Raw genomic sequence first — 15,138 nt, 5'->3', positions numbered from 1 at the left:
ATGAAAAATATGTGTGTATAGTCACCCACATAAGCCCATATATTTCACATATATACATACATATGTCTGTATGCATGTATGTGCATATGTCCATATGTATGTATATGTGCATGCATGTGTTTGTACTGACATATCTGACTCTACCCCAGGGGTCATCCTAGTCCTTCTCCTTCTTCCTTCCTTACCTTCTTCTCTGACTTTGAGAATTTGTGTCCCATTGACTAGAATTCACTTGTAACAGACACATAAAGTAGCTTTGGAATTGCTAGCTTACATCTTTGTGAGAAAGGAGAAAGGAATCTACCATCTGCAATTCAGTACCTCCTTGCAGTGTTTTTGTCTTTAGCCTTACAGTGTCTAGTCAAAACACCATTTTACAAAGTTACATAGGTAAACTCCTTTTGTTCCAACCTCTTCATGAGCTTGTGACACACCAGAACTCAGTTGCCGGTTTGAATTTCACCTGGTACCAGGATAGTTCTCGGATGTCCCAGTTGACCTTCAGAAATGCATATCAAGTTTCCTCTTTGTAGTATAGTAAGCTCCATGACCTTCAAGATGCTATGAAAATGCTGAAAGTGTGCTGTACTGTAAGTAGAAGACTTAGATCTATGTTCTAGATCCACCATGGTGTGATCTGTCTATGACCACTGAACTTTGGGACCTCAGTTTTTGTTTTTGTTTTTGTAGTAAAATAGAGATGACTTGCAAGTCTTAGACTAATGTAGCTGACTATGACTTACAAGTTGCTTGGACTAGTGTTTCTTAGCATTTGAGCCAATTAACATTTGAACCCAATTTGTCTTCCTCTGCCTTAATTCTTGCCCACTGTAGCCCTATCCTCCAAGCTACTTGGAGACAAAGAACATTGCTTGGGTCTCAACCCTCAGTCACTGACAATAGCTCTTTCAGAGATTCCTCCTACATCTGTACATGGGTAGTTCATGGGGCTGGACTAAGGACTGGCTATGGCTTCTCCAACACCCTAACCTTTATATGCTTCCTCTTTTCCTCCATAGATTTTGTTACCAAATACTTTTTATCAATAGACTACCATCTACCATATACCACTCAGGGAAACAGTGTAAGACATTGGGAATGAAGGGTTTCCCCCCCCCCCCGGACTCACCTACACAATTTCACCTGAAGCTTGGCTCAGCAGGGGCCAGCCTACAAAAGCACAATGCTGTAAACGTATTTTGTTTGAACTTCAAAGCATGAGAATATGATTATTATCATTATTACTTCATCCACACCAATGAGTAAGCTACATTCAGGAAGCTAGACACACTATTGCCAGAGTAAAGTACAGGGACCTGAATCACATCTCACAGACACCTGGTCATCAGAACTCTTTCCTGTTCCGGTTGGTTCTGCCACCCTGTCATCTCAAGCAAAAGCTTCATGCTTCAGAACACACAACTAGATCCCTGCTAGAAGGGATGGTTATCTAGCGGATTGTGCGCAACCAGCCAGACACAGAGCCCAGCAGTCGCCAGAAGCCTTTCAACTGTTTGAAAGTGTATGTTAAAAAAATGAAGGCAGGCAAGACAGAAAAGCTGGCCTCCCATCCCTTCCTAGGCCCTGGGGGAGCCCTCTGATGGCCGCTCTCAGGGAGCACAGAGCGCGGTTGACAGCCATGCCTGCACTGTACAAGGTGCACAAGGAGAACCGCCTAATATTGATTTCTGAAACAGAGACAAGAACTAATGACAGCATTTGCTTGACTGTGGGTCTCCTGTGGCCAGCAGCAGAAAGATAGCACAGAGGCGAAGCGTTTGTTCGCCCAAACATCCTCCTGCCCTTGTTCTACCCAGCCGCTGTCTCTGCCTCCCGTTTCCTGGTGGACACTTGCTGTCTTTATGGAAAAGACTTGTGGATACACCCATCTGGACCTGTCTGATGGGGGGTGGGGAGCAGGAACAGGTGGCGTGGTTCCCGTTCAAAAAGCGAGAAGCAAACACAACCCTCCTCTGTGCCTCCACTGCTAAGGAAGAGACCCTTAGAAGGTTGTTTCCAGTCCCTGTGGACAATGGTCAGCCTAACCTTTTCCATAAAGGAGGTTGCTGCCACAGCAGAGATTGTCCATTCATGGCCCGCTGCACAGCTGATCTGTTCCCATCTTACAATGGTGCTGAGAGTTTTACGGTGGGGGTTGAGATAAAAAGAAGCTTCCAAAAGCAGCTACCAGTGCTTGTCCTGGAGACAGGACATATAGGTGAGGACTTCTGTGATGACTAATCCTGGTTGTCAGCCCGACTGGATTGAGAGCCATCTAGACAAACGTACTTCTAGGTGTGACTATTTGCACAGAAACATTGTTATATGTACCAATAAATAGAGGTGGGGATATACAACTTGAATGTGGGAAACCCTGTCTCAGAGATGGAGGCCCTAGAAGGAATGGAAGGTAGGAGGAGGAGGCTCACTCACATACTTACTCCTTGAACAGATAAATCTTTTACTGATGCTGTGGTGAATGGATATCAGATGCCGAATTGCTCAGTCTTCGAAGGTGGACTTGCACCAGTAATCCTCCCAGGGGTGCTAGGCCTTCAGTCTTAGAGGAGGCTGTCTTATCTCCCCCTTCTTAGAGTAGCACCAGGTTCCCCAGCTCCTTGGCTTACACATGACTACTGTGGGGCTATCCAGCTTTCAAACTGTGCAGATTGATCTAAGAAGTTCCCTCTTAAACTTCTGTATGTATTCTAGGAAGCATGGGGAGGTATATCTAACACTAAAGTCCTTTAGGACATATACCAATCTACTACTATAAAAGCTGTGAGGGAGATAAGGAGGAATTAGAGGGGGTAGATTGGGGGTGTGTTTGATCAAAATAATTATATTTATATATAAATTTTTCAAGCAATATAATGAAGTAAATAGAATCATATGTCCCCTTTATTATATATGTATTCCAATGGTTCTACTTCTTCGGAAAACAATGACAATGCAGTCTCTGCCTCTGGTTAAGACTTCTTTTGTTTCATGGCTGTCAACAGAATCCACAAGAACACCAGGAAACATTCATCCTGTAGGAGTGGATGGACCTCTCTTTGGAAAGGATACCCTTAGAGCCAAGAGTGTTGGCCCATGCATGTTATCCCAACACTCAAGAGGCTTTCCATTAGTTTGAGGACAGCTTGAACTGACTCTAGGTGAGGTATGGTCAACCTTGGTTACAAAGTGAGACTGTATCTTAAAACCAGAAAAAATAACCACTCTGCACATTGAAAGCCAACTGTTGACAAGAAAAGCAAGCTTCACTACTTAGGTTTAACTTTGAATCTATTCTCATGTGGTGAAATTATATTATTTCCCAACAGTGGTATTTACCTGTTATGGATTGTGTGTGAGACAGCTTTTGAAGTGGGTTATGAGTATGATCAAGAAAGCTATTTCAGAGTGAGTGACAGGCTAGAGGTCAATGGAAGAGTTATATGTGTAAAAAGCCTGTGAAACAGAACTTATGATTTTTTCCTTCCTTCCCACCTTCACTCATAGTCTTTAATCTGTAACTGCTCTTCTAGAGAGGTCAGAGAAAGACAATCAAGGTGTATTTTTGCTTTTAATTCAGCAAACAGAACTACATGATGTCTTAAAGGGCTAGGAGAAAAAGGATGTTGAAGGAAGGAAACAGTGGGTCTTAAATGTGTCACTGCACAGATGATATGTCCCATAACCTAACTACAATATTTTTAGAGTCTTCGGAAAGGGTGGAGAAAGGAATTTTGACATTCTCGTTGTGAGGTTTCATAAGGACTTTCCTCTATGCTAATCATAACAATTGTTCTTCTAGATTGCACTTTGAGAAGATGTTTCTCTAAACCAACCAGGAATGATAGTAAGAGAATTCTCTAATGTGTATAACTTAGATTTTAAAATGTAAACACCAGACAAATAATGCAGAATACTTAAGTAGTTTTACTAGGCCCAAACCAGAAAAGAATTAAATACAAAAATCTACTTGGATCTGAGAGACCGGTAGTCATTTCTAAGTTACTTCCTGTTCTTTCTGAAGAAAAAAGTATGTATGTGGAGCTCTAAGAGTTCTGAGAATGAAAACAAAGGTTCCGTAGTCTGTTATCCAAGCAGAGCAGTCAGGAGGCAGGCTGGCTAGGCACTATCCCCAACCTGACCCCATTAGCAGCAAAGAGGGAGGAACCTGTCCCCACCACTCATAGTGATGGAGGTATGGACAGGTGGGCATGATGGAATGGAAGAAACTAGTCTCCAGAAACACAGGGGGGTGGAGGGCACTGCCTAGCCAGACACCTGGATGCTGAGAGTCTGAAGTAGAAGACAGTTTAAAGTAAAAAGCCCAGAGCCAGAGTGCTGTTGAAATTGAAGAAATCAGCCAGATGGTGAGCTGGGCTGGGTCAGGGAAGAGCTATCAAGTCAGTCATGACATTGGCCAGTCTGAGCTGGCTCTTGGGGATGAGTAAGGAATTGGTGGGTTGAAGACGTTGGGAGAATTTTGTGGGGTTCAAAAGCTGCAGCTGGCTGAGGCTGATCTGATCCAGATGTGGTACACCAGCACAGTGCTCCATGTGGAAGCCATCTTTTAGCACAGGACAAGGCAGCCATTGGCATCCTGGAGCTTCCTAACTGCAAAGCTGGCCACTCTCTATTTCACTCATTGTCTAGTTCCTTATTTGAAAAGTTAGGATAATATTAGTATTTATCACAAAGTGTTGTTGCAAGAACTGAATGAGTTATATATACTCAGTGTTAGCAGCGATGGTGGCATATCACATGTCCATAATCCTAGCACTTTGGAAAGTGGGGTGGAGGATGCTGACTTTGAGGCCAGACTGGGTATGGAAAACCTGTCTCAAAACCAAACCAAACCATATTAAGTGTTTAGAGAGCTAGCTAGAAGATACCACGTGCTCAATAAATATTAGCTCTTAATATGATTTCCCGTCTTCATCTAGAAAGTTTCAGTGAGCTATGGAAGAATGAATCCCAGTACTGAGCATACCTAGGGTGCTTCTTTGGGAATGTAAGACCTGCCCCCCAAGTGTCTGTCCTGCATTGTCCCTGTCATAGTTTAAGGTAGTCTTCCTCCTCTGTCACCTCCTCTCTGCCTTCCTAGTCACCTCCTTTCCACCTCACCATGACTGCAGGGATCTCGGCAATAGTCTATCTTGTCTTACCCTGACCTTCAGTTCCATCTTTACTCAGCCACATGGGATCATTCTAAAATGAATATCTAATCAAACCTTCTGGCCTAGTAACCTTCATGTGTTCCCTTTATCCTCAAGGTCCTTTTCCTTTTCTATCCTAGAGTGACTGAGGATCTCCTTGCAGAAGCAGCTGGCTCTAGGGCTGCGGAGATGTATAAGGGGAACCTGGAACATCAGGTAATAGCAGAAAGTAAGGAAATGCTTAACAAAAACATTAACTTGTGTTGATATGGGAAATGTCAGAGTGATTGAGGGGCCAACTTGGAAGGGTTCCTAACAGCCAAAGCTGGAGCCATTTAAACACACAACAGCCATGTGGAAATAGAATTCAAAGCAAAGAAAGAGCCCTAGTTTACAATGTAAGCTTATGTGAATGGAGAAAAACCAAATCTCCCCTGCAGAAGAATGCTGAGTGACTTGTGTAGACAGCTCAGTTCTCTAAGCATGGGCTGCATACAGTCTGTTCTTTCCAGAGAACACAGCTTGTTAAGGGGAGAAACAGAACACGCTTGTGTTGAAGTCGCCTGGCAAACACTGTCTCTATTGGTGACCAAGGTCAATGTAGCAGTGTAACTAACTCATCAGCAAGAGGTATATAGCTCATGCGATTTGGGACAATACAATGAAAATGATTTTGCCTTAGGAGGTCTTTCTCTTCATGAGGAAAAAGACAGACCAACATCTTACAAATATTTAATTAGTCCAACGTCATCAAAAGAAAAAAGGGGTGAGAAACAGTCTTGGGTAAGATGATTTTAAGGATCAGTTGCAACTAAATGCAACGTTGTGTTCTCTAACAGGAACAAACAAGAAAACCTAAATGAAGTATTAGCCCATATCATTATTGGTTTATCAACAGATACTGTAGATATGTATATATAGTGTTGAATAGTAGGAGAAGCTATTTGGGAACCATAACTTTCTTAATATTTATGTTACTCTAAAGATTTTTTCAAAATTAAAGTTCATTAACACGGAAAAAAGAAAGAAGTCAGAGAAATTTTATACCAGTCTCAGAATTCTGGCAGGTGAGCCACCATTAGACTAAGCCCATTCTCAAATTAATAACGGTGTCTCCTCTGCCTGTAGGGCTCTCCAAGTTCTTTAGGGAGGTAAGAACAGTGATAACCAAAATTGTCCATTCAGAATCTGGGTGGTGCCCAGATTCACCCTTCCATGGTACGCAGTCAGCAGGGCACATGACTGATGAATGCCATGGACTTGGGAAGGAGGCGGCTTGGTTCTGAAATGGACTCTAGTAATGTTTTTAGCCTGTTTCTTCATCCAAAATGCAATAAAATAATGATACTCATATAAAGTGGGTGAGTTTATATGATGAAATAACAAAATGCTTAATATGCAGACTCTACATAGAGGTAAAACAGAAATGGCTTCTATTACTTAAAAACGTCTCAGTTATCACAGTTGTTGATGTGCATGTCACCAGAAACGGTCTCAGTGTTTGTCCAGAGCTGGTTCAGGACCTCAGGCTGGGACTTACATCAGCTGCTTTCAGGGGCTGTAGATTTGGAAGGAAAGCCACAGGGAGACCCACTATTAACCTGAGGCAACCGTTGGCCATTCTCTGATTGCATTCGTTTTCTACAAAGCCAGGAAGCTCTGTTTAATCTCCATCTAGTATTTGGCCTACACAATGATTACAATCAGATCCAAACCAGTTCAAGCAGAATTTTGCCAGTAAAATGTCATGAGACCACACAGTTAATTCTTATTACTTCAATAAATTGAAACATTCAACAGCTACAGCTTTACTTCCAACCAATCAGGCATTTCATAATTCTAACACAAATGGCAATTGAGTGTCTGGCATGATGTGTTCTCGATGCTGGGAAGGCTTCTATGGTGAGGGAGCATCATTCTGTCCTCCCCACAAGCATTTACCAAGGTCCTCACCACATTTGCTTAGTTGATCAGGTAGAGATGTTGGTGACCATGATTCCTGGCACCGCCATCCTTCTTTCCCCTGAGGACTGGCCAAGCAACTTCCTGGCTGTCTCCACCCAGCCTGGGCAATTTCCTGGCAGAGTAGACCAGCTGCAGTGCCAGTTCTTGGGGTCAGGTTTCTAGCCTCACAAGTCCCAGCTTAGGCTTCTATTCCCTTAAGTGTTCCTTCCTAACAAGCACAGCAAAGAAGAATCCCATGATGCCTCAGGCAAAGGCCACAGCATCTTTAAGGATAGTCTACCATCCTTTTCTGTTTTTGGTATACTACAATTTATCTACAATATAAAAGTCACTAGTGTGCTCATTAGGTACTTTGGTTCCATTGCAATATGAATTCATCACCACATGTTTATTGAGTGCCCAGCATTCATGATCAGAGCTTCAAATTATCCACAGAAACAGGTTACTGATAATTTGTCTTTTCTTTTAGCCTTATCTTTACTATTAGGTGTTTTACTATTTCCATAATAATTTCAACATTGTTTTTTCTGTGTGTGTCTGAGTGTCCATGTGTGTACACTGTCCCTGTGTGTGTGTGTGTGTGTGTGTGTGTGTGTGTGTGTGTGTGTAGCCAGCACATGCACCATGCACAGTGGAGGCCAGAGGTTGACATGGGGTATCTTCCTTTATTGCTTTCCATATTACACAATGAGACAGTCTCTTGGTGAATCAAGACCTTGTGTTTCTCTAATCTTGCTAGTCAGCTTGATGTTGAAGTATCCTGTCTGTACCTGGGTCCTGGGATTACATGCAGGTCACCTGCCTGCCTGCTAATTACATGGATGCTCGGGATCCAAACTCCTGTTCTCTTTCTTGGGCTGCACGTGCTTTACCCACTAAGCCAGCTCCCCAGTCTCTCACATTGAATAATGTGGTGGTCTGAATGAGGATGCCCCACATAGGCTCATATATTGAATGCTTGGTCCCCAGTTGGCAGAAATAATTATTTGGGAAAGAATAGAAGGTGTGGCCTTGTTGGAAGAGGTGTGTCACTAAGGACAGGTTTGGAGGTTTCAAAAGCCCAGGCCATTATCACCAGTTAGTGTCTTTTTCTCTGCCTTGTGTTTATGGATCAGACGTGTTCTCAGCTCCTGCTCCAATGCCAGGCCTGCCTGCCTGCTGCCGTTCTCAGTGTATTTATAGTGTGGACAAACCCTCCGGAACCATGAACCATGAACCATGAGCTCCAAATTAAATGTTTTCTTTTTCAAGTTGCCTTGGTATGGTGCTTTGTCATGACAGTAGAAAAGTAATTGAGTCAGAAGCTGGTACCAGGAAGTAGACTAGTGACAAGTCTGATCATAATGGGTTTTAAAGGAATGTGGAAAATTTTAGGATTTTGGATTAGTTGGACACTGTGGGGAGCTTAAAGGACCATGCTTGTAGGAACTTGGAAGACAACGATGCTGAGATCAGAGTGAACTATGGAAGTACAGTTGAAGAAGTTTCAGAGGGGAACAATATTCGCAACTGAGTCTATTTGTGTAATATTTGGCAAAGAATGAATCTGTATTTGTCCTTATCCCAAGAATCTGCTTGAGACTAAATTGAACTGTTTTGGACAAATTTCTTTGTCCAAAGGGGATTTCAAGATAGCCTAATATTAACTTTGTCATGTGGTCATTAATGATCACTCTTATTCAAGTCTACAATAAGAAGAGCAAGTAGAGCAAAAAAGAAATACAAAATTCAGTTTGTGGAGAAGTTAGGAAGTTTAATGTTGCAACCATAGTTTATGTGGAAAGAGATAAGGGAAAATGGAATTAAGGGAATGGTGCCCTCAGGGCAAGACCCTTGCAAATTGTGAAAAGAAAAGGTCTAAGAAATTCTTTGTTTCCAAAGAGCAACAGCAAATTAAGGCTTGTGCAAATATAATTCACAGAGGGACCAGGTTCTACCTCAAGCAAGCGACAGAACTTGGCAGCATCAACCACAGGGTTCTGGCTTTAGAGTCAAGAATGATGCAGGCTTAAGAGGGTTGTGGAATTTTCCTCTTGTGGTTAAATCAAGACACTAAGGCCAGATGTGTGACAGGGACATCCCTACATGGAGACCCACAGAGGTCATTTCATGAAGCTGTGAAAGTGAAGCCTGGATTGTGTTTGAGACGCTAAACTGTTAGATGTGCCAGAGCCATGAGATGCCTGCCAAGGAATGCTGCACACGAGGAGTGGAATCAGCCGAAGAGAGAAGTGTGCCGCAGTCGGCAAAGCTGGAAGCGCAGTCATCTAAGCCCTTTGACATCGGACATGGAGTTACAAGATCTGGAGTTTGCCCTGCTGGATTTCAGTCAGTCTTGCTTTGGTCCAGTATTTCCTCACCATTCCCCTATTGCTCCCTTTTAAAATGGTGATGTATGTTCTGTGCTGTTGTATATTGAAAATATGTAGTTTGCTTTTTTATTTTGTAGGGGGTTACAATTAAGAGATTTCCTTGAGCCCCAAAAGAGACTTTGGACTTTTAAACAGTGCTGAGGCTGTGAAAGACTATGGGGACATTTGAAGTGTAACTAAATGCATTTTGCATTATGATATAGCTGCAAGCCCATAGGATCCAGGGAGTAGAATATGATGATTTAAATGAGACTACCCCCCATAATCTCATATATTTTAATGTGTGGTCCCAAGTTGGCGAAACTGTTTGGGAAGAATTAGGAGGTGTGGTCTTGTGGAAAGAGATATGTCACTGAAGACAGGCCCCTGTCATTTCCTGTTAGCACTTTTTTTTTTACTTCTGCTTGTGAACGAGAGGTAAGCTCACAGTTACTGATCCAGTACCATGTCTGCCTATCTATCTGCCTGCTGCCATGTTTCCTGCTGTGATGGTCATGGACTAACCCCCTGGAACCATGAACCCCTAATGGAAACTTTCTTTCATAAGTTGCCTTGATCGTGGTGTTTCATCCTAGCAATAGATAGGTAACTAAGACAAATACCTTAAGTCTTAAGGTATTTTTCTTTTTTCCTTTTCTTGTATATCTTGTTCTGTGGGTCTTGCCACGAAGTAATCTTAATCTTAAAACATAGCAACAATTTAGGATTTGTTAACTGAGTTCATACCGAATTTTCAGTACAAATTTCCCATCCATTCCACTCTGCTATGAACAGCTGGTTAGTCCCAGTCTCAGCCCTTAGGGAAGGGGTAACTAATGTTTGGTGTGTACCCATAGGTCCTGGTCACTTTTTAAAGCACTCTCCAGGCATCCTTTGCAGAGGTGATTGACTACAATCATCCTAACGTGAAATTTTTTTCAGGAAGTTTAACATCATGTTTGCCTGAGTATGTGCAAGATAAGCTACAGTAAAATCTGACTAGTAGTTTAATAAGTGACCTGCGTATGAGGATAGTATTCTCCTACAAACCAAGGTAGCACCTTTATATACTAGCCAATTGTAAGCTATCGACTTGAATATATAATCTGTTTTAAATCTTTATATACCTACTAAACTCTACTTATACATATAAAGGAATAATATAAAGGAATTTTGTAGAAGAAAAACCTAAGTTGCTACTAAAATTATTCAACATGTAGACAAATGTTTTAGAATGGTTTCTGACATATCTGTCTTTGCCCAGTGTTTGGATGTCTTATTAACAAATAAGAATTTGTTATTTGAGTTATTTAAACGATGGGATAACAGGTTAACTTGCTATAAATACTCTTGGCTTTAGATAACTCTGGCTGTGAAAGTGTAAATTAAATACCTGAGAAATCTCACCTGCATAGGAGAGCATAGTTAATTCAGGTTCCTCTTCAGAAGCTGGTCACACTTTCTGGTTATTCATGACAAGCTCAGGTAACATTATATTGTATCTGTAGAAGAAAAGGATGCATTCAGGCATTTGCAAAAGTGGATTGGTTGAAAGTCCATTGTCAACCTACTGGTATAACCTGGGAACACTAATGACAAGAAAGACAGTTCTTCCATTTTTACAGAGATGAGTCTAGCATAGTTAAACCAGATAGGAAAGGACAAAAAGTGAGGTCCAATTCAATTTACTAAAATGTTTGTGTATGTGTAAATGACAACAGTTACAAACACAATTCAGTGAAGACCTTTTGACAATGGTCTAGGCTTAGGTAGGCCAGCCAGTCTAGCCAAGATGGTGAGCTTCAGGTTTAGCAAGAGACTCTGTCACTAGGGAGTAAGGCAGAGAGTGATAGAGCTGGATCATTGACAGTCTTGGTTGCCAAGTAACTTACAGCTAAATAATAAACATGGATGGATGGGTGGTTGGGTGGGTGGATGGATTTTACTGCATGGGAAAAGCTTATAAGGGAGCAGACTGGTAGGACAAGTATATGTAACTACGCTATCAGCTATCAGGTATGAAATGACCACATGCAGGGCAAAGAAGATGCTGTAAGGAGAAGATTAGGGATCTAGGTCTCTGATAGAGAAATACAGGGACAGAGTCTGTGGGGAACTGGCAGGGGGCAGGCAGGGCTTTGCTAGGAAATGGCAGCCCGAGAGAACATTTAAAGCACAAACAACTCAATGGAGTTTTCTGATTCAAAATAAACTGCAAAGTGTATTAAGCAGATTGGGAGAAGAAAACAGAGATAAGAAGATTCATTAAGTAAAGTCTTGATCTAAGATGGGTAGTAGGACAAGAGACAAGGAACTTGTCAAATGCATAACTAAATTCTGGAGTAAGACTATCAATGAGGGGCATAGCAAATATGAACAAAATACAATGGTCTATATCTGTATCTATGTAGATGTATACATAAAATGCAATGGTCTATACCTACATCTATGTAATTATATGCATATATGAAAATGCTATGCTGAGCATATAGCAGTAGATATTAAAGTACTCTAGTTTTTTTATATTGTTTTGAAAATATAAACTTTTTTGACCTTGACTACTGAACATATTTGGAATAGCAATATAAGAGAAATGACAAAAAAGCCTAAAACCGAGGCAGCAGACACAGTGATTTTGGGGTGTGTGTGTCAGAGGATGATGTCAGCTATCTGACTCTATCGTCCTCTGCCTTACTCCCTTGTGACAGTGTCTCACTGGACCTGATGCTTGACATTTTGCTACGCTGGATGGCCAGGGAGCTCCTGGGATCCACTTATCTCTGCCGCTGGAATACTGGGTTGCAGGCACATGAAGCCATGCCTGGCTTTTACATGGATGCAGAGGATCTCAACTCAGGTCCTTGTTTTTGTGCAGCCAGTGCTCTTACATACTGAGCTACATCCCCAGCCAAGGTAATGTTTAAAAAAAACCCTGACATGTAGAGCTTCAGGAGTGGAGGAGACTGTATTTTATCTTAAGGGCCAGAGGTTTATCATATCTTAGTGGAAGGAGGTGTTGGTCTGAGCTGGGAAAGCAAGGATGGCAAGAACATGCATAAAAGAGGAGGCAGACAGAAATGCAAGATAAAAACAACTGGTTGAGAACGGTGAAAACCAGGGAAGTTAGTCACACTGCTGCTATCCCTATTATTAACAGCAGTTATTTAATCCTCGGCTACTGTAGCCATTAAAGCAATTATTTAGATATTAGGTCTATAGATTGGAAGACATTGAATATTTTGTAATAACCTGATAAATTACAAGTTTTTTTTTAATTTTGGAGTCTGAGATCACATAGTAACAGCTTCAGCATCTGGTTTGTTTTTCATATTAAGATTCTCAATCTCCATCCAAGAATGAGAGAATATTAAGTGCCATCAATTTATCCAGGATCTCATAGGCAAATGATAAATTAACCAAGGATATGGACTTTGGAAAATGTTATTTTCTAATAGAATTTCTGTTTAAGGCTAGGGCTGGGAAAATTAGAATTGCTTGTAAAATAGGAGATGAAAAAATCATTTTTGTTCATTTTCAAGTGACTACAAAATTGTAAGCATTTCTAGTGAGGAGGGGAATCTTTATAAATGAGGAAAAATGAATGGAAGAACAATGAAGAAAAAAATCAGTGACTGCTTTCTGCTTCATTCTGACACAGAAAGTTAAAACCAGGTCGGGGTTACTAGTGACACGTATGGCTGACTTTAAAAATCACATTTTATTTCATTCTATAGACAAAATTCGATTGCTTTGGATCACTTTGAGGTTCTAATGAGCATTGTGTCCAACATACAAGTTTAACAAACACCTTCATTCCCTGCTCTTGTTGCAACCCAAGCAGACGCAATTCAATGGTGAAGTGAGTAGGTAGATATGGTGGTTAAGACCATCAAACCAGTGTTATTTGGTTCTTAGTTAAGCCTGACATTGTGATAGTAATGATTCTACTCGTACTGCATTAAAGAAATTTGTATTCTAATCAGGAAGAGTAGCAAACATCTACAGACTCAGCATTCAGAAGACTAAAATTGAGAGTTTGAGGCCAGTCTGGAGTAGGTAGGGCGACCCTGTCTCAAAAACAAACAAAACAAATAAAAAGAGAAATAAAGAAATTGGCATTCTTTATAAATGCTGTCTGTGGCCTTCAGCTGTAAGATCACTCTCTGGTGCTCTTACACTCATGGAAGCTGCATGTGCCCTGTGCATCGTGCCTGCTTATTGGATCACAGGCAGCCACCAAACTGTGCTGAGAGGACCCCAAATCAAAACGGGAACCCACAGGGACACGGCAGGACACTTACCTTCTTTGGGAAAAGCACAGCGACAGCTGTCAGACCCCATGAGACCCCAGCTCACAGTAGTTTATAAAGCTGGGTTTTGTCATTTGCCCTAACAATAGGAAATGTTGCAGGAAATCAGCTGAAACAGGAAATGACGCGAAGACTTAAGACCTAAGTGGCGTGAAGTCTCACAAGCACACGCATCCTATTTGCTAAGCAATTGAGGCTAAGGATAAAATGAATATGTTATTTTCTCTTTAATTTGTGTGTTTTTAACTAATAACTGATTTACTAGGACATAAGTGGTATTGATTTAGATGAACTATTATATCAATAGAATCACCAAGTAATTTTTGGGATATCTATGGACAAAATAAAAAGATTGCTAACATGCTAAGGGAATGAGCCAGCAGTCCAAAATGCTTGGCAATGACTATTCTAATGCACTCACTCAGAATCAATGAAAAATCTGGACATAATATGAATAAAAGAAATTCAAACATCTAGAACATTTTGAGAATCAGAAAAGAGAAAGTTAAGGTGCTATTGAGTTTAGTCTTTTAAAAAGAATAAGTTTAGGTTAAGAATGGTGGCACGCATAATTAATGCCAGCACTCAAGAGGCAGAGGCAGGCAGATCTCTGTGGTTTTGAGGCCTGACTGATCTACATAGTGAATTCAAAGCCAGCCAAGCTTACTTAGATACTTCATGTTGGGGAGAAAGCAAGAGTTCTATAAATGGCAACAGAAGAACATTTCTGCTGGGAGAAACAGCATGGCCAATAGCCCAGAGGCATGCCAACATACCTTTGCTTGTGTTGTGGGAAAAAGCCACACTGTCTGGAAAAGAGGTAGGGCAAGTTGTGGCAAGAGATGACCATATTGCCAGTACTGCAGCTTTTTTTCCATGCACAATGAGAAAACTAGAATCTTCTGGGGAGGAAGTAATAGGATAAAACAAAACAAAACAAAACTATCATGCTTCAGGAAGCTTCGTGTTACAGTGACACGCAGCATGGGTAGGCCGCTGGGAGGAGGGAGAGAGGCACTGTCTCTGTGGCTACCAGCTTGGACAAGTCCCCCTTTCTGTAAAAAGTGTGCTTTATTAATCTAGGTATTGACAGTGTCTAACTGTAGCTGTAGTTTGAGGCACTGAATAAAATTTGAACTTGTGACACCTTGGGGAACAGGGAACTAGATTGCTGTAACCATGGAGAACTCTCCTATAGCGCAGGGGCGAGTTCAAACTTGTGATGTCAGTTTGGAAGTCATCCACCTTGAAATAAAGGACCTTGACAAAAGCACCACTTCACAGGGAGAAAATACGGACTGAAAAGAGCCACATCCGGTTCCTGGGGAGGGAGCTTGAGCTGCGCCAGAACCGGCAGAGAAA

The sequence above is a fragment of the Mesocricetus auratus genome, unplaced genomic scaffold, assembly GCF_017639785.1.
Source record: "Mesocricetus auratus isolate SY011 unplaced genomic scaffold, BCM_Maur_2.0 Super-Scaffold_100020, whole genome shotgun sequence".
Lineage (NCBI taxonomy): Eukaryota > Metazoa > Chordata > Mammalia > Rodentia > Cricetidae > Mesocricetus > Mesocricetus auratus.
The sequence above is the reverse complement of the archived record's forward strand: the minus strand, read 5'-3'. Positions refer to the sequence as shown.